General features: G+C 48.0%; 1 long non-coding RNA gene across 3 annotated transcripts in view; it reads right to left on the bottom strand.

Moving 5' to 3' along the window:
• Positions 1–1,729: 1,729 nt before the first annotated feature.
• Positions 1,730–20,286, bottom strand: part of LOC123612780 (uncharacterized) — a 430,881-nt gene continuing 412,324 nt past the window's right edge. For all 3 annotated transcript variants that reach the window (XR_012510109.1, XR_012510108.1, XR_006720056.2), the window contains one exon: positions 1,730–2,963. This is a non-coding gene — a long non-coding RNA (uncharacterized LOC123612780). The remainder of the gene's footprint in view (positions 2,964–20,286) is intronic.

Below are 20,286 nucleotides of genomic sequence, written 5' to 3'. Positions count from 1 at the left end.
TCCCCATCCACCATGACCGCCCAACTGTGGTCCTGGAGAGGGTCGGAGCGGCGGCCCCAGAGGCCCTGTCCATTCTGGCCACGCGATGGCGCTGTGGGCCCGGCCGCGGAGCCTCCGTGCGTCCAGCCTCCGCGTGCGCTTTCTCCAGACTCCTGGCCCCAGACTTCAGGCTCGGAAATAGAGGTTCGGTTCCTGGCTCCCAGCAGCCGCTGGAGCTCCCGGCCTGGGAAGGGCGCTCGCGGGTCGCCTCCAGCATCGCTGCAGTCCCGACGAGGTTAATCAGCAGCCGATCAGTTACACATCAGTCACCCATCATTCTGCGGGACTGGAAATCTTCCCCAGGGCGAGTAGGGCTCGGGCTCGGGCCCGGCAGGAGGGGCGACAGCAAAAGGGTTCTTGCGGCCCTCGGGGTGAAACCCCAGGAGCCAGGCTTTGAGAGCCTCTAACTGTGCACACCCCGTGTCCGCAGAGGGGCCATGACATAGTGCTATGAGCGCCCTGCCATGAGATCCCCAAAAGTCTTGAGTTCCAGTTACTCACCCTGCCTTTCTGCCTCTCTTTTCTCTTTTGCAAACTGGGGATAGTAATAGTCCTGGGCAGTTGATAGTATTGAAGGAGAGGATGCTGGGAAAAGGCCTGCTTAGCACAGCTCCCTGCACTGGAGTAACTAGAGTCAGCTGATGATCGTCATCTTTTGACTCAGGTAGGGAAGCCCTGGGTCCTCATCTGTAGAAGACATACAGTATCTGCTCTAGCTTGTTGTGGAATTGAATGAACGACTGCACCTGGCCTGGCAGAAGGGGAACAGCCAAGGACTACTAACCTTCCCATGGTTCTTGCGTGCGGGTAGCCAGACCCAAGACACCCTGCTGCCTCTCTGATCACACAGTCACCCCCGGTCCTAGAGGTTTGTGCCAGGGAGGTGGGGCCCACACTGTGCCAGGGCCTCCCATCTTCTAGAGAGAACCTGGGCGGTGGGGGTTATGACTCTTAGAAGGAACCGGGTGAACATTCATACCAAAATCCTTTTAAATGGGAAGATCCACTCCTGGAAAACTGGTTTCTGGTCAGAAGGAAGGTGTGTGGGAGAGCCAAGAGGCTCCGCTGAAACCCAACCGAGGTGTCGCAGGAAAGTGGTGAGACAGCCTTGCTCCTGCGGCTGCGCTGGATGGAGACTGAGGCCTGTTTCCCTGCACCGTGTCCTGGAGCACAGTCCCTGCAGCCTGTCCCTGTGTGCGTGGTCACCGGGCCGTGCAGGCCTGAGCCTGGCCCTCTCTGAGTCAGCCAGGGACCAGGGTGTCCATAATTAAGAGACACACGTCAAGGGTGTAAATTCCTGTGGTTCCCAGCTTAGGAAGGGTTCATTTGGTGCCTTGGGAAATGACAGGCTGAGGGAGTCTGAAAGAGGCAGTGTTACTGTTTAAAGTGTTATCAGTTTAATGAACTGCTTATGAAGTGTTAAATGCATGCGAGTGTGAAAGGAGCATCTGGGCTAGTATTTTATTTGTAGGCTTCAAGTTGGGCACTTGTTGTTTTGAAAATGCCAATTAATGGTGTAAAATCAGAATTTCTAATGGGGAGGAAGGTGATTTGTGATATCTCCCCTAAACTATCTCGAAAGGTATCTAAAACACTCCCCCCCACCCCCACCCCCACATTCACATACAAACAAAACAACCACAAACACTTAAAAAAATTTTTTTTTAATTAAAGAAGCAGGAATTTGCTCTGTTCTGCATTACTGCACAATTTGGTGTGTTTTTGCTGGAGGAAAGAATGAAGAGTTTAAAATCAGAGGTAGCATCAACACAAGTTTCCCAGAAGTTGTTCTAGGAAATTTGTCATCTCTACCCGTTTCTTCCAGGCCAGAAAATGGACAGTCTACAGGAATATTTACTGTGCCTTCATGAGAAAAATTTCCAAGCTGCCCCCTGAAGCAATGAGGTTGGATGTGGAGCAAATGGAAATATTGTGAAATTGCTTATTTTCTTCCAAAATTTGTATTTTTCTTCCTTATTTCCTGTTAAATCAGTGCCACTCATTAGCAACCATATTTTTGCATTATATACTCAGCAGAATTTTTTCTCCGTGACGGGATTCCAAATTAAACTTTAAAGTTTCCAGGAAAAGTGTAACAAATGTTTAAATCGGTCAGAAGTTAAACTAATGAGAGGAAGGGGAAAAAAAAACCCCCACAGCTTTCTTCTTCTCTTGTACAGCTACTGCTTTTTATCTGCTTCACACTTTGGGGAGGCTTTTCTTCCTGGGATCTTGAAAGGACCATTCATTCACAAAGCAAGAAGGCTCAGGAAAAACACGAAGATGTCTGAAGATGTCTTAGAGCTACTGGAAAGTTCTGGCAAATGCTGGTTTCAGGAAGACAAAGGCACCTGGAGGATTTCATCGCAAGATTTGGAAGGGGTTGCCTCAGACCAGTTGCACTGTTTTAGAGCTGGGAGGGTGTCCGGTCCGGAATTTTATAGATGGTGTGGCCGAGTTCCAGAGAGTGACAGCAGCATGCCCAAGGTAATTTAGGGATAAAGTTACAAACAGAGCCCCTGCCCTTTGCTGAGTGTTCTTTCATGAGCATCTACTAGTTCCATTTGCAGGTGTCTCTGCCAAGGTTCACAGCTAAACGCAAGGTGTTGCTTTCTGGCAACAATAGATAAATGACACGCTTAACAAGTAGAAGGTGGCCACACGAATTAGTCTCCTGCCAAGGTGGTCCAGCAAGGCCCAAGCTCTGTCTTCATCCTGCCTCTGTTTGCTTCTGCATTCCAAAGCGAAGGGCAGGATGAGGAGGGAACCATCAAAAGAGCAGATTCCTGGGTGAAAGTTGTAAACCAGACTATTTGCTTGAGAAGACAGTGGTGAGCACTCAAGTCAACAAGAGTTGTGTTCCTGCAGCAGCCTGGAATGCTCCTTCTCCGGAAATGTTGGTAGCTTGATCCGGTCCAGAAAGTCTGGAGAAAGAAGTATATTAAAAATGTTACACCATTTGAGAGCAAAGAAGAGAGACAAAGATACTATAAAACTTCAGTAGTCAAATCAAACCATCAACAGATGGACGGGTATAACAGAACGTCTCAAACACAGGCCCTCACAGAGATAACAGAGATAAAAAATTAGTACGTGGTAAAGGTCCGCAAGGAAAGGGAGGTTAGTCCATAAATGATGTGAGGACCAACCATGTGGAAGATATTAAAGATAATCCCTAGCTCCCCCCACAGACCCAAATAAATTCCACATGCACTTAACAGTTATATGCAAGAATAACATAAAAACAGAAGACACGGGAATTTCAGATCTTGAGAGAACTTTATAAAAGCTTACACGTAGGTTAAAAAGTAAAAGATTATTGGGTTGGACCACAGAAACATCAAAACTTCTAGACATCAGTAACACTTTGAAACGATCAGCATCACAAAGAATCTTAGTTTTATGTGAAAGGTGATTGCCAAACAAACAAGGAGAAAAGTGCTAACGTAACTATATGAATGTGGACCAAGAACACGAGTAAGTAACAAAAATCCAAATGTTCATCAAGCACGTAGAAAACTCTAATTTATTGATTTAAAAAATGTAAATCGAACCAATAATGAAAATTCATTTTTCCCATTAAGTTGCCATGGGACAGGCACTCTGGCACATTGCTGGTCGGCGTTCTCACTGACAGAAACTTTTCTTCAAATAATAGTGTTAATCAAGAGCCTTATAAATGGCCATAGCCCTTTGTTTTGGTTCCCTGTTTCTACAAATGCTCTGCAGTCAGATAAGAACACAGAGACTTACTCACGAGGTTTTCCATGTTTGGAGTAGCTCAAAAATTTGGAGAGATAGCCTCTAGATCCAGTAATCAGAGTGGTTATCATCCAAATGATGGAGTATTATGTTACAATTATTGTCACTCTTTTTTAAGATTTAAGGCCGTTGGGAAATGGCTACCACGTAATGCGAAGGGGACGACTTTGGATGGAAAAGCTGTACATATGGTACATTTTAAAAGACCAAAAGCAAAACCAAAAGTTTTCAGTCGGGAGAGCAGGGATGGGTGTGATTTGTATTTTCTCCTTTTTATGTGTCTGGCTTTTCCCTCACGATAAAATATTTTAATTTATGGTAGAAAACAACCTGTTGAAAACAGCATGACCTCCTCTGTCTGACCCCCTCCTGCAGACTCGGGGAGTGACTGGTGGGGACGGGTCTTCCCCCAGGTGGGGCGGGGGTCGGGGTGGGAGCACATTCTCTCCCTGGAAATGTGACCATGTCCTCCCAGAGCTGACCCAGTGCTCCCAGAGTTCCGTGTATATAAGTTTATTCTGCATTTCCTCTCAGATCCCTCAGGGCAGGCTTTGTCAGCCTAGTTAGGGAGGCAGGTCTTCAAAACCCCAAAGAGCTGTGGCTTAACTTGCCCACCACTGCCTGCACATCTGCCCCCTAGAAGGCAAAGAGCTTAACTCCGCTATGCTTTTCAGTATCATGCTGTCAAATTAGGGGTCCTCTAGGGTTGGTTAGAGATTTCGCTTCTCTGTTTGTCCACCGTGAAGCAGAGGGCTTTACTCTCCATCTTGGCCAAAGGCAAGCACAGGCAAGCTTCACAACTCCCAGTTCTTCCTGGCTTCGGGCTCCTCGCACTGAAGTCAGACGGCCTCATTTCCATGCATTCTATTGGCTACAAGTGAGTTGGGGAGAGGAATGGGACTCCACCTCTTGGGGGGGGGGTGTCAAGTTTCTTGAAAAGCATATGGGATGAGAACTATCATTAGAGAGATTGTTTTTGGAAACCCTAATTTATCATAGAGGTTTACAATCTACTTTGGGGTTCGCCTTCAGAGGCTACAGCACATTTTTCTAGGTATTTGCTGCGTGTTGCGACTCTTCTTCTGTTGAGCATATGTTTGATTTCTGAGGATACACAAAAAGTATTGAAAGCCAACTCCAGTAAAAAGACAGATAACTCTGCTGGATAACAATAATGGCAGAAAAGGAGAAGGACCATGTTTTCATCTGAGTCCTTACCTGGAGCCTGAAGACATTTCCAAAAGAGGATGCCACAGCCCTTCTCAGCTACATCTCAGAAATAAGTGTGCAACCTTCTGAAGGGATGACATTGAAGGCGAGTTCTTCTAAACATTACAAAGTGGCATGTTTTACTACCACACCTGTCTCATTGGCATGCAGCTCAACGCATTTTTCTTTTCATCTAAGTGTTCAGCATTGTAGCAGGCACGTAATAGGGACAAAGTGAATGTCTGAGTGATTGATTTACCTTCCAGAGCAAAAATAAGCCAGCCCCTACTTCAACGAGGTCCTTAGATACTAATTGGAATTGGCCAACCATAAAAAAGAGAAACTGGCTTTTTCTCTTCAATACCTCTTAAATAAAATCAAATGTGTTTAGACTGAAAGACTAGGAGTATAAATTAAAATGTACATTTCTCTTGATACATACTCTTGATTTCATCTCTTTCCAAAGACCGTAAATCTGTGTGTCTATTTCCTTGCATTTTTTTTGGAGGGGATCATGGTGGGTGGAGGGGGGGATGGCACCACAGGTCCTGCCCCAGGTTTCTTCATGGCCTGGAGACAGACCCATATAGAACAATTGGCTTATTTCTCTTCAGGCCACCACTTAATTAATTGCTTCTTAGCCATCAAATATGTAGTATTTGTTCCGTCACTAGGTCAGAGATGCCCATGGAAGTCCTTACGTATCTCATTCATTGGAGCTTAGAATTTCCCACCTGTCCCCACCGAAGATTAAGGAAAGAACGCAGAATGTTTTTCAATAGGTAGCGGAATCTACCTGATTGTAGACAAATTGATGCTTAAATGGGACGGCAGAGACATTTCCTGCTCACCATATATCCCATGTCCCTGCCATGTTTCCTAGTCCCCTTGCAGATAGGTGGCCCATGTGACTCATTCTAGCCAATGGATGATAAGAGGAGGAAGTGACCTGTTACTTCTGGGTTAAAGCATAAAACAGTGGGGCTGGGAGATCCAAGGGGATATTCTCTTCCCCTTCCATGGTAACCATGGCGGTTGTATGTTCCAAAGAATACAGCCACAAGCTACATTAAGTGACAATGGGGGTCTTTAAGTGACGATGTAGGGTACTAACTCATTAAATATGCCTCAGCCCCCGGCCAACCCACACTGGGCATGGAATAAACCTTTGTTATGTTAAGGCACTGAAGTTTCAGAGTTAATTAGTTATTGTAGTAGAGCCTAGCCTAACCTGACTAACACAATGGTCTACAGCAAAACAACAGGCTCGTGAGCTGGCCATGTTCTCACAAGAGGCTAGCTGAGTGGTTTTGTCTAAGGAGGACTCCACCTGGGGGACCCAGGTGTGAGAATCTCCTCTGTTGGTGGGAAGACGTGCCACCTAATTTTTGATTTAGGAAAAGAAAAACGGGACCAATGGCCAGTAAAGGATGTTTCCTTTGGACACAAAAGAAGCACAATAAATATTTGATATTTGACATGACTGTTTATTATGGGATATATTTGTGGGTTCAGAATCATGATTAGTGTGTAGAGAGTCTAAAAGTCTGATGAGTTGGGTGGATGCCTGACATTTTACCCTGAGATGGATATGTAACCATCACTACGTACACACACACACACACGTGTGTGTGTGTGTGTGTACCTATAAGTTCACAGGAACTGAGAATATGATAAATATGGGTATTTTTGCCCCATTCTGTAGTTAGCCACCCACTTCTACTCCTGAAGCCAATATCAAATAGTCACAGATTTTTATGAACAGTATATGAAGGAAGCCAGAAAATCAGCCCCCAAAAGGAAGGAGGCTAGTCATTTATTGAAATATTAGGCTGCCTGGGCTAGAATGATGGTTTCATCCCTTTTCAGGTACATGGCTTTGGATTAGTTATATAATCTCTAAGTGCCTCATTTTCCTCATGTGTTGATGTCATATTGTTGCTATTCAGATTAAAAGTAATAACTCTTAATGGTATGTGTTAGGATTATATTTAGCTGTTTGTGACAGAAAACAGCAGCTTTAAAAGAAAAATAGTTATTTCCTTCAAAAGACTGGAGCTTGGCAGTCCAGGTTGGTGTATTGCCCAGTGGCGGGGACCCAGGCTCCTTCTAACTTGTTGCTCCATCATCTTCAACAAGTGGTTTTACTCCATGACCCAAGATGGTTACTGGTGCTCCAGCCATCAGACCCTCACTGCAGGTAGCAGGAAGGAAGAAGAGACAAACTGGAGACAAAGGGCTCATCCTGTACATCTCGTTGACCAGAACTTAGTCCTTTGGCCACACCTGGGTTCAAGGGAAGTTGCAGATGCTGTCTGTATACTGGGAAGCCACGTGCCTAGCTTAAAACCATGACTTCTAGAATTCAAGAAAAAAAGAAAAGCAGATACTAGGACATCCAATTTGTGCTCTGTATCTCAAATGTCTGAAACAGTGCCTGGGACTTGGTGAGCAGACAATAAAAGTACTCTTATCAGATGTCCGCCATACTGGATGGAGCTAGTCATGCTCCAGGCCCATCAAAGACCTCACCTTCACACTCAGAACAGTTTGCTTTTGTCCTCAGGTTGTGTTCAGCATACAGACTGTCCTTCTGTTTTAGCATATTAGTAACAACAATTTAAAAATAAAAAGAGCAAAAGCAGGTGTGGGAATAGATGGACTCTTATGTTCCCTGGGAGATAACATAGCTGTACCCAAGTGATGCCACAGGCGCCGGCGCAGCCTGGTGGCCGGAGGCCCCAGGGGCGCGATCAGAGGCTCAGTCTCCAGGGGAGATGCTCCTCGAGGGACAGGAAGGATTTCAGACAGACGTGCCCCTGTGAAATGCCACTGAGAACCGCTCTGGTCCTTCCCTACCACATGCAGGGCACAGGGTGGCATGCCACCCAGCTTCTCCTCCCCCAGCTCACAGGTGAGGGCGGAGGGAAGGAGAGGAAATGGGAAAGAAGACACAAGGTTGGTGGAAAGGCTGGGACCCGGGGGAGGAGGAACTGCTACTTCTGAGCTGCTCCGGCTACCCCCCGGGCTGCTCTGGCCACTCCCCGGGCTGTGGACGCCAGCACTGCAGGTGAGCAGCTGCACCCACCCCCAGGCTGGCATGACGAGTGAGGGGGTGACCTGTTTTGTGCTCACCTTTTCCATCTGTGACGCTCTGGTCACACTGCAGGAAGGGGAAGCGATACAGGCATCTTGGCTCCAGCTCAGTCAGCTTATCACAGAGGCTTTCCCCTGCGACTGTTGTCATGTGTATGTCCCTTGTGTTCTAAGCCTACGGTTCTCAAAGTGTGGCCCAGGGACCCCTGGGGTTCCCCCAAGAAACCTTTGGAGGATCCTCTAGGTCAAACCTTTTTTCGTAATAATTCTAAGATGTTATTTGTCTTTTTCGCCCTTGTTCCCTCACAGGTATATGGGGGAGTTTTCCAGAGGTTGTGTGATGTGTAATGCTGCGGTGGAGTGACTACAGAAGCAGTTGTGAGAATCTACCATCTTCTGTTAACCCAGCTCTTAAAGAGATTCGTAAAAATGGAAAAGAATGCCACTCTCCCCTCGGCTGAAATTTTTGTGTTTTGGAAAATAGAGTCATTTTTCCGAAAAATGTGGTGTATATGTTCATATGTAATGGGAGTCTTATGTTACTTTAGATGACTTAATAAATAACTATTTTAAATGCTTCATAGTTGAAATGTCAAAGATGGCAAATATCAATAGATCCAACTCAGATTAAGCAAAAGCTCTTTTGGGCCTTCAGTGAATTTCAAGGTGAAAGAGGGTTCTTGAGGCCATGGAGTTTGAGAACCACTACTTTCAACAGTGGGGTGATTGCACACTCCCAGCGTGCGAGCACACACACATATGCTTCAAAGTACATCGTGACTAAATCTCCTTTCCTACCTCCAGGCCAGAAGTTGGCAAACTTTCCTGCAAAGTGCCAGAGAGTAAATATTTTAGGCTTTGTGGGCTGTCTGGTCTCTGTTGCAACTACTCCACTCGACCACATGGTCACGGAGCCAGCCAGCCGCGATCAGGAGCCGATGGGCGTGGCTGGGTTCCAACGAAATTATTTGTGGACACTGAAATTCAAGCTCTGTATAATCTTCACGTGTCACAAAATATGATTCTTCTGCAAATATTTTTCCTCCTCCACATAAATGGTTTTATACACTGGGTAACATCCTCGTTTCCTACTTTCCGTCTGGGAAATGTGCCGATCTTTGTGGCCCCACTGTGCTCCGTGCTACTGACGGCCTTCAAATTAAATGAGTGGTTCAGGATCAAGGGTGTCCTCTAGCGTTTGCTTCTGTTGGGGGACGTGTGAGTTGGGTGCTTGAGCTTCAGAGAAATGGCAGTAAGAAGCCAGCTAAATGTAGCGGGGGAAACATACTGGTTCAAAAAAAGAGGAAGCAGAAGAGTTCACTCTGCTAAACCGGGGTCCACTTCGTATAACCACCTCTGACTTTTTTCCCCCTCATTCAGCACACACTGTATTTAATGAGTGCTTATTATGTACCAGGGGCATTAGAAGTTAGAAGATTCAAAATTGGAATCCTATTTTCCGTAGAGTTCTAGGACACTTTTGGGAATGCTTTTTGTGAATTTGCAAATGTGGAATCCATGAATTTTAAGGACTGACTCATGTCAATGTATTGTTAGTGTCTCAGGGTGAAAACTAGTCTGCTCATTCTAGAGATGAGCTGGACCATATGTTCCTAAAAATCTTTAACTCTGAGACTTTGACTTTTGAGAATTATCAAGAGAAAATCATCAGGAAAGTGAGTGAATATGTATGTACAAGGATGCTCACAAAACAGTCATTTATACCATAATGGAATACTATGCAGTTGTGAAAAAGAATGAATTAGATGGATATTTGTTAATATGAAAAGAAGTTCATGAATGTAAAGTGAAAATAGAGTCAAGCAGTACATATAGCCATGTGTAAATAAATGGTTTGAGTGAATAAATATAGTCCATTTATGATGTATGATATAGACATATCCAGTTTATGATATAGATATGCTGTGTTTATGGGTAGAAAAAAAACTCTAGTTTTATATATATATATCCATAAGCACCATGTCTGAGAGTTTGGATTATAAATTAATTTAATTTTACTCCTTGTACTTCTCAGTTTTCTAAATTTGTTTCCAATAAGACGGCTACCTTTATAACTAGAAATGTATTATTTTTATAATGACCACTTTGAGGGTACTTACTCCCTGCCAGGCACTGGGCTAAGTTCCTTAACTCTTAATCTGTATTCAAATTCTAGGAAAGAAGAGTTGTTTGTATTTTATGATTTGTCATAAAAATAGAAAAAAGTCTCAAGATCGCCTAGCTTCATTCCACAGATTTGGAAGGTTCTGGAGGGCCGGCTCCCTCTGACATGCCTTGCTGCCACTCTGGGAACCAGAATCGTGGGCGGAGACTCTGGCCCAAGTCCCCACTACTCAGAAAAGTGCTGAGGCCTGAGTCTTCTCAGCCAGGGCAGAATTCCTGGGGCTTGGCCACAAGGACAGGGCGAATGGATTCGGGCAGGAATTTCGTCTGTCTCCTTCTTTGTTTTTAAAAGAAATAGCCACGGCCTAAATTAGGTTGAACCCAGTATTATCTGGTTTTCTTCAAAGGCGAGCGAAGATGAGCTGCTGTTCTCTGGTTGTGCGGGACTGTCTGGGGAGTGGGGCTTTCTGGGGGAGCCTGTGCTCAGCTCAGACCAGAGGCAGTTGTCAGCAGGGCCATTCCTACATGGGATGAGCTTAACAGATGTAAGTGCATCGGCCTGAGAGCTTCTGCTGGCAGTTTATCCTCTGGAGCATGGCTGTACCCTCAACCTGGATTTTTCTAACAGTCAACAAATCAAAAAATGACCAAAGGTGATAATGGGGACCAAGTTCAGGCTCCAACCCTTTCTGCAGGGCACCTTGCCCCGGGACTAGCCCCACAGCACAACACTTGACCACTCCTTAGCTTTCTAGCTTTTTCCTATGCTCCACTTCTTAGGAACTGCAGAGTCTCCTGGATTTGAGGCCAGAGGACTTGGACGCATGTCCTGCTCTGCCACATTCGGCCAGTGTGACCTGGAATTAAGTCATGAACTCTTTCTGGTCCTCAGTTTACCCACAGGCAAATTAGGTCTAAAAATTAGGTTCTGTTTTGATTTGCTGACTTTTTTTTTTTTTTAAAAGACAGTTTGGAGAAACAGCAGTTAGTCCTGTCACGGAGACTGGGTCACCCTCCTTCCCACCGAGGTGTAGTGTCTGTGAAAGCCAACACGGCGTTTGGATGTTTGCGACGTCAAGGCACTAGAATGGCAGCGTTACTCAGCTATCAGCATCATGGAGCTTAGCTGGGGCACTTCTCTGGGCAGGAGCAAGGGGGGAACCTTCCAAAATTACACCACACAGGGGTCCTCTGACCTACATAAAACGAGTCAGCACCCTCTGGGGCCGGCCATTTGGAGCCCCTCAGATCACGTGGCAGAATTAGGCACGGTTTATGGTTCTTTCCAGGGAGCTGGATTCTCCAAGAATGGTGTAAATGTCAGTTTCATGAAAATCCATTCTAAGAGCCCTGATCAGCTTCTCAATCATCTGCTCCCCGTTTTCCTCCTCGCTCTCCCAGAGCGCCTGAGGCACTTCTGGGATCAGAGAGCATAATCACCAATGAACTGGGGCTCTGGGGATGGCTTACAGCTTAATTAGCTCCTGTCCCCACACTGTCTCCGTTCCTCAGCCTCACGCTTGGGGCAGGAGTCCTGACTGGTGGAGAATTCAGAGCAGGAGCGTCCTGGCTTGTTAACCTGCTCTCCCTGGTCCTTCCTGATGCTCACATCCAGGCTTCACTGCAATTAGGCCCAGCTGAGGAGAGGGAAGGGCCTCTGTGTGTGCATCCGGAGCTGGGGAGGGGTGCTCGTCTGGGCACCCCCGGAGGCAAGGCGCACAGCGGAATGTGGAGTGGCGGCTGCAGGAGCACGCACCTGCCTGGCCCAGCCCAGGTCAGGCTGCAGGTGTGTTTCCGGGGGTGTCTGGCAGGGCGGGCATTGAAGGCAGCTGGGGTGAATGGGACTCCTATGTACATAAAGAGCTGGGGAGGGATGGCAGAGATAAGAGCTGCGACGGCCCCTGGGCGGCAGAGCTGCTTTCCCAACCGGAGCCAGGGCCCCTAGAGAGGGCTTTGGGTCTTGCAACATCAAAAAGGAGCAACTGTACAATCACACTGGAGGGTCCCTCTTAAAGAGAAGAACAAACCCTGTGAGTTAATTTCTTGGTCCTCATGACTTTCAGGTGGCTTAAGGGTTGGGCTGTGACTGAGTTCCTGGCTCGAGGTAAATTGCTCTTCGCTAAAGGGAGCTTACTCCCCTCGCTCCTGCGTAGGAGGAAGAATCCAGCTTGGAGGCAAAAAAGAGAAGCCATTAGCTGGACACTGATGCCTGTCCAAGAAGATAATGGGAGAAGAGAAACGAGACGCCCCCTGCACCCAACCCCACACCCCTCCACTCCCCAGCCAGGCAGGCCTGGCTTTAGAGGCACTGGGGTTGCTGAGGGCCCAGACCCTGCAGAAGGGTTTAAGCCACACCCCCTCTCTCAACAGGAGGGAATGAAAAGACAAAACTAAAATGAATATGTGTTGAATTTAACGTTTACAAAACATATGACATCGAAAAGTCAACCATCACTCTGCTGTATATAAAAATATATAAAAATGTGTGCCCGTATTAGCCAGGGATGTGTTTTAATTTGTTTGATAGAACAGGGGATGGCTTCACCAAAAGCAAGTTCCCTAGGGGCCCACAAGCTCTGAACGAAGACCTACCCCCAACCCAGCCCTCACTACACAACCCCCATCCCCCTGCCAAAGAAACAAGAGACAGGAAAAAGCAGAAGCCTATTTTATCACAAAAGGGCTGAGGCCTCACAGACCACGGCCCCGTGGCCTTAGAGGGATGCCCTGGACCAGAGCCTGGCCCTCACCTCTAGGGAAGAACTTTGTCAAGGATCCCCAGGGCTCCCATTGTGAGGTTTCCATACACCTGCCTTCCCAGGGAGGCCTGCGCTGCAGACCTGGGGCTTTTTCTTTAGGGAAGAAGATTAAGGGGGAGAGTCCGAGCGAGCCAGAGATAACTCTCCATCCATCTCCTCTTATCTCTGCCTTGCTCGTGCTCCTGCGCCAGGAATGCCCTTTGTGCCTCTACCGCTCTGAACCAGGCTGCATTTTTGTTATATTGTTAGGGAAAGATTGCTTCTGTGCACAGGGGGAAGCCAGAGTGACTAGCTGGCTCGCCCTATTTATATTTTAAACAGGCATTGACTGCCTGCCGACCACATGCCTAGCAGGTGCTATTTTTAAGGTGCTCAGAGGCCCGGCAGGGGAGACAATTACAGCACAAGAAGGAACCTTTCCAGAGCAGGGGCTTACAAGGTGTTTCAAGGCCTGGGGAACACCGAGATCCTTCTAGCTGAAAGTGGGGAGACCACACAGAGGAAGTGACTGCCGGGCTGGGTCTCCGACCACGATGCGGTGTCCCTGGGTCCTGGCCTGAGAGAATGGGGACTAGGGGTCGGGGACGGGGATGCGGGGCAGGGGGCGCAGGCTGGAGAGGTGGCTTGTGACCCGAGGTGGGGACCCCGTAGGCTGCTCCAGCAATTGGGAGAGTATCGCCTGGTCTAAGGGAGCTACAGAAGGAATCCAACAAGAGAACATTGTTTTGGTTTCTGTGCTGCAGGGTACAGGCTGAAGGGACAAGAAAAGTGCATCCTCTTCCTCTGACTGCTTCTCAGTAACATCACTACTTGTCCGCCACCGCCGTAAATGGGTCACACTCTGTGCTATCCTTCCACTGCCCCCCATGGCTCCCTTTGGAGCTTTTCTGCCTACAAGCAAGTAATGTTTCCATGAAAGCTCCAGCTGGGTTTGGACCTAGATGCAGAGCCAATCAGAAAGCACCTGGCCTTGCTGCTGGAGGTGTGGTCCAGGTACCAGAGACATCGGCCTCCCACGGGAGCTTGTGCGACATGCAGAACCTCGGGCCCTGCCCTAGACCCCCTGCATCTGATTTCTCCAGCTCATCAGAGCCATGTGACTTCCTGAGTGTTCCCAGACCAAGAGTGGCCGCTGTCTGGGGCTATTGGCCTCAGGGATGGACCCTTCCACTCCCAGGCTCAGGCCATGGAGGGCAGGGCAGGAGCAAGGGCAGGGATTCTCTCCAGGGGCCAAGCAAGTCTTCAGCTTCGGGTTTTTCAATACTCCAGGCAGGAGGCCAGCCAGAAGGGGCTCAGTCACTCTCAGGCACATGGCGTCAGGCGCACAGTCAAGAAACAAAACAAGCCGGGAATGCGGGTGAGCTCATGCCTACGTGGAGCAGCGGGAATTCATGCTTGGACACGTTACGTGTGTCTCAGCGACGAGGCAGGCTGCACAGGTGGAGTCACGCGCCCGTACCTGTCAGCACTCACATTATCCACGATTATCTGGGTTTTCTTTCCATTTGGCCTCAGAGAAGGAACCACCACACAAAGAGTTTAGCAGAGCGAAGTCACTGGCCTCGCACTTGGATAGAACAGTATCCAGAGATGCAAAGAATAACCAGTTTAACGTGTATGTGTGTGTGTGTGTGTGTGTGTGTGTGTGTGTGTGTACGGGGGGCGGGGAGGGGCTGCTGAAATCTGACACTGACACACCTTGCTGAAGGGGAACTTGTGGAAAAGCTCTCTCGGCTTTTCTGCAGGTCTCGGCGTGAGAAAAGCTTCTCATCTCGATTAGGGCCTTGAGCATTTGAAAATAATAAAAAGGAAAAGTTTTGAATTAAAATTTATGGTTGAGCCTGCCTGTCTGGGAGGAGCTGGCTTAGCGGGCAAAGCTGACGCCAGCCAGGCTGCAGGGGCTGGGAGAAATTGGACACCAGTGTCCCTGTAAGTGAGGGGGGACAGCTCTCCCCGTGGACTGGCCTGGTGGTTCCCCTTGGCCAGCCACTCCCAGCCCTGGCAGCACCCCGGACACATTTGTGGGAGTGTTTCAACAATGCTGAGGCCTGCGCCACACGGCAGACAAAGCCAATCTGATTTTCTGAAGGTGGGGCCCACTCACAGAAATCTTTTTAAGGATCTCCAGTTGATTTTAATGTGACACGGGTTGAAAGCCACCGAAAATTCTAGTGCTGGTGGAAAGGGAATGGGGGTCCCAGTTTCTGCTGGGGGGGTCAGTGGTACCTGCCTCAGTGGGAGCAGGAGGAATGATTTTAGCGTTCAGCTCTTGGGGAGTTTTATCCGTCTAGACAGGGCCCACAATCGATAGGGAGGGTGAGTCTGCCAGAGTCCCCTGCAGGGGTGCGTATCGACCCAGCCGCCACCCCCACCCCTCCTTGCCCGTGAGCAACACGAACACTTCCGACTTCCTCGTGGGCAGCACTTTTCGAAGAACCTGAACGTCCACGATCTCATTTGAACCTGGGTACAGGTTTTCCACTGACGCTGCCACAAGTCAGTGCGCAGGTAGCCCACGTGCCTGAAACAACACGAACCTCGCAGATCCGCAGGTCGGGCCTCCCGCGCAGTTCTCTGGGCTGTGCTCCTTGTGGAGGCTCCAGGGAGAATCCATTCCTTTCCTTTTCCAGCTTCTAGGGTTGCCCACACTTCTTGGCTCGTGGTCCCTCCCTCAGCTCACTCTGATGTCTGCTTGTCTCCCAGCTCCTTCTGGTGCCTTCCCTCACCTCTCCCTCATCTAAGAAACCTTGTGATTACACTGGGCCCTCCAGGAAACTCTGAGGGCTAGGATGTTAACATCTTTGCCAGAGTAAGGGTGTCATGCCAACATTCTATCTCCCACACCCTGACAACAGCCACGTGAGTCAGAGGTGCATTATTACACCCAGAGATGAGAAAACTGACACCCAGAGACAGACGGCTCCTAGGCAGTCAGGATGGAATACAGCTCCCTGCCTCGTCACCACGGCATCCAGCAGCCCCCTCCTGGGATGATCGCCCATCTGATCCTCCAGCCATGGACCTCTTTCTTCTTTCCATAAAGTCCCAGGGGGTCCCTCATGTCCTCCCACGGGGCTGGTTTTTCCCACACCTTTATGTCAGACGGTTTCATGGACACCTGGCAACTGATATGAAACTGTGTCACAGTGAAACCCACTGCTACAACCAGGTCAGACACACATCCCAGCGGGGCCCAGGGAGTCGGGTTCTCCCTCTGGGTTGGTGCACATGCTTCTTGGCTTCTTGGATCCCCTTGACTGGGTCTGTATACACACGTGACACAGCATACTGCCCCCCTGAGGCATTTGTCCGAGTGCCACCGTCATTTATGTACTTGTGTATTTAATCTCGGTCTTTCTCTCCCAACTGTGAACTCCATGAGGACAGAAAACATATTTGCTTTCGCTCACCAGTGCCTGGTAGAGCGTATGGCGTTTAGGGGACGTTTAATAGAAACCTGTCAAGTAAAGGCATGTTCGCCAGAGTCTCAGGCTTACAGACTGTAAGTACCCCTTTGCCTTCTAGAAGCTACGGTTGATGGTATTAATGTTCCCATCTACTGCCTCCCCTGAAAGAACCAAACATCCCCATTCATTGACATGTGACCCCAGGGGATACTTCCCTGTCCCACTTCCAGGCTTGGCTCTGTGGCTGGCTTTGGCCAATGGAGTATGAATGGATGTTTGAGCAGCTTTAAGGGCGGTCACATGGCTTAGCTCTGCCCCTTGATCTTTTCCCTTTGCCAAGAGAACGCAGTATCCCCACTATGGGCTGCTCCCTCTCAGAACGTGTCCCAGGATGAGAAGGGACAAGGAGTAGAACAGTGTGGCCCCCTTGCAGCTCTCACCATGAGTGAGATTGAAGCTCTTGTTGCTGGAAACCAGTAAAATTGGGGGATTTTTGTTACCGCAGCATAACTTAACAAACTCTGACAATTATACATGTCTTTACTGATGTCTCAGGGCACATCCAGCTTTCCTTCCTCCCAAATGGAGACCATGGTTCTGCCACCTACAAGCTGTGTGATCTTGAAAAAGTTACAAAACATCTTTCAGCCTTAAATTTCTACACCAATAGATAAAGCTTCTCCCCAACGTCACGATGAGCGATTCTGAAGAGCCAGCCCATCATTTGACACTTGAACTCTTTATACATTGTCCTTGCACGTGGCAGTGTGGTACCAGAGAGGTCACTCCAGATTTTGAGTCCAATAGCTATGTGTTCTTGGGCAAATTGTTTTTCTCTCTCTTCTTACTTGTAAAGGTCTTCTTATGTGTGAAAGGAGAACGTATCACACAGCGTTGGAGTATGTCTTCTTGCTCATGATAGATGCTCAGTCAATCTAAGTGTCTGCCCCTTTCTCTTATTTTCTTGATCAAATTGAGCACTTTGAGGTGTAGTTCTTTGCAGCTCTTGTGCCCCGAATCTGGGTGCTCCCATAGGTAGTGGGTAATAAAATCCCTTGATAAAAACCCTCAAAGGAATGTTTTGGTGTTCATGTTCACTGCAGCGTTATTCACAACAGTCCTAGAGTGGAAGCAACCAAGTGTCCAACAAGTGATGACTGGACAAACAAAATGAGGCAAGTCCATACAGCAAAATACTGGTTCAAGTTCGCCCTTGGATGACCTGAAAACACTGTGCTAAATGAAGGAAGAAAGTCACAAACAGCCACGTACTGTCTGCTTCTGTTTATATTAAATGCCCGTATTAGGCAAGTCCATAGAGACAGAAAGTAGATTAGTGGTTAGCTAATCTACTGGGAGGCTGGGAAGAATGGAGGGGTTGGGAGGGGGTGATAGCTAATGGTTTTTTGTGGGGGATGATGAAAATCTTTTGAAGTTAGTGGTGATAATTGCACAACTTTGGAAACATACTACAGATTGTATACTTAAAAGGGGTTATAGGGTGTAGGAATTCCATCTTAGTATATATTTTTTTAAAAAGAGCCACCAGAGGGATGCAAAGGAATGAGTCACCGGTGGTTGATGGCTCAGATGGGAGGGCACTGCCACACCCGTCCCTGTCCTCAGCCCTCCCAGTGTTATCTCCTAAATCTCTCCTCTTTTCTGCTGATGCCAAGTGCCCAAGCAAGGGGGACGTTATCTTGTTGAGATCAAAGGGGAAGACTGAGATTTTTCGGAGATGATGTTATTCAAGAATTTAAGAGGAGCAGAGTGGGGTATAAAAAATGTAAATGCTTAAAATATGAGTGAGTCAAAGATGGGAGTGTTCCAGAGTACAGATTCCTTACTCTCTAATAGTCACAAGTCCAGGCCTACTCATGAGTCTTGAGTCCTTCCCACCCACTCAGCCCCGTCTAAGAAAACCAACCTGGAAGTCCCCTTTGGATGCTCTGGACAATTTCCTCCATTTCAGCTTCTCTCTCACTTTGAGCCTGAGCATCAGCTGGTCATGGTGTGATGGCAATGGTGGCAATTAGGTTATTGGTCCTCTCAGTATAGAGTGCGATTTTCTCCCCCTCCAAACCCAGGGATCAAGGCATTGGTGGGTAGGTGGGAGAGCATGTATAGAGGCCCTCAGCTCTTCCTCCAACCACACCCCACCCCACCCCACCCCAGAAGGAGAGGGCTGTTTACTCACAGGGCTCCACAAACACTTGTTAATGGATCTATCACCCAGAGCCCAGAAAATGACCACTTTCCTTTGCTTCCCGGGAGAATATAGGTCCCTCACCCCATCTTCAGTCCACAGGGTCAAAGATGACCGAGTCAATCGTTAGAGTATCTTAGCAAAATGAAGACAAATTACTCTTCCCTGCTTCTGCTTGGGGACTTTCAGATTTTAAGATCAAACCATTGTGTGCCAAGCCTCATCTCTGGTCTGAGTCCTCGTGGCCACTCTACAGGCCAAGCCCACACACAGGAGAGAGCAGGCTCTCTGGGGGCCATTGCCCCATCGCTGGTGTGTGTGTGGGGGGGAGGTTCCCTTTCCTTGCCAGTCTCCCTTACCTCGGAGGGGGCGCTGCCATTATCTAGAGAGAGTTTGGAATATGAGAACATGACTTGTCCCTTTTTTTCAGAGCTTTAGAAGCTTATTTACAAAGCCCTCCAGTTCTCGGGTCGAAAGGGCTCACCACAAGACCCAAGATATCCCCCCAAACGAGTCAATATTTATCACCCGGGGCTTCAGCTCAGGTGGCTTCCTGAGACTATTTGAGTTCCACTTAACTACTGTACATTGATCATCCGCGAGAGACCTTTTGCCCGCCGGCCCCTCTCTCTTTATTCTACTGCGCAATTGGGAATACACTTGACTTTCAAAGGCTCAACTTGTACCATTCAAAGGAAAAATGTCCACCTCATTTTTAAGCCCTATCTTGCTCCCCTGCAGTCTGAATAAACATTACTCAATAGCCCAAGTTACTTAAGCATCAATCATTTCCACTTCAAGGAGAAGGTAAAGGGAACAAAGACATAGAAGCACAAAAAGATTGAAATGTAACCTCCACCGCTGGGTGCTTGCCAAACGTGTTCAGATTAGTTCTTGAAAAAGAAGCCCCAGAGAACTGACGTTTACCTCAAGTTCACTGAAACCCTCTTTCTCTCAAGGATTACACTTGAACATGAAGCAAGAATCCTGGAAGCCCTGGGCAGGCGGCAAGCTCGGCTGGTGCGTGAGCATTTGCTCCCTCTCTCCTCTTTGCAGTAATTTCCACACGCCTCCGACATTCCTTTTTTCTCTGGTCCCCCTCCCTTGGACAGGCCCCTGACTCAGGCCTCTACCGCATTGCCTTCCAATAGCTCTCCCATTTCAAGAGCTCCTGTGTCTCTCTCTTTCTCCTTCCTCCCTTCCTCTCTACCCATCCTCTGAAAAGAAATCACCCTCTGGAAAAATTGGCCTCTGAAATCTCCACTGTCTCTAATCTCATTGACTGATGGGGGCCGTGTTTGGCTCTGAGATGAGGAAGTCCTACTGTGTGGAGCAGGGGACGGTGGTTTCTCAGAACCCCTGCATGTGACTCACCTGCCTCTTGTTAACCACAAGGTCTCCCCGAACCTCGACATCTCTACTGCATGGGGCTCTGGGAAGGGACCAGGGAATCTGTATGTTTAACAAGCTCGCCAGGTGATCCTTCCACCTGGTGAAGGTGGGGATCCACTATGACTGAGGAGGGAGCATGGCTCTGGAGTCAGAAAAACCCTGGCTGTTTTCTGTGCTTTGCTCCTTATCAGTGGCATGATTTTTTAAATGACTTTATTGAAATATAATAGACATACCATGCAATTCACCCATATACTTTGTATGTGCAATTCAATGGTTTCTAGTATATTCA

Source organism: Camelus bactrianus, chromosome 11 (genome assembly GCF_048773025.1).
Source record: "Camelus bactrianus isolate YW-2024 breed Bactrian camel chromosome 11, ASM4877302v1, whole genome shotgun sequence".
In the NCBI taxonomy this organism is placed as follows: domain Eukaryota; kingdom Metazoa; phylum Chordata; class Mammalia; order Artiodactyla; family Camelidae; genus Camelus; species Camelus bactrianus.
The sequence above is the reverse complement of the archived record's forward strand: the minus strand, read 5'-3'. Positions and strand labels throughout refer to the sequence as shown.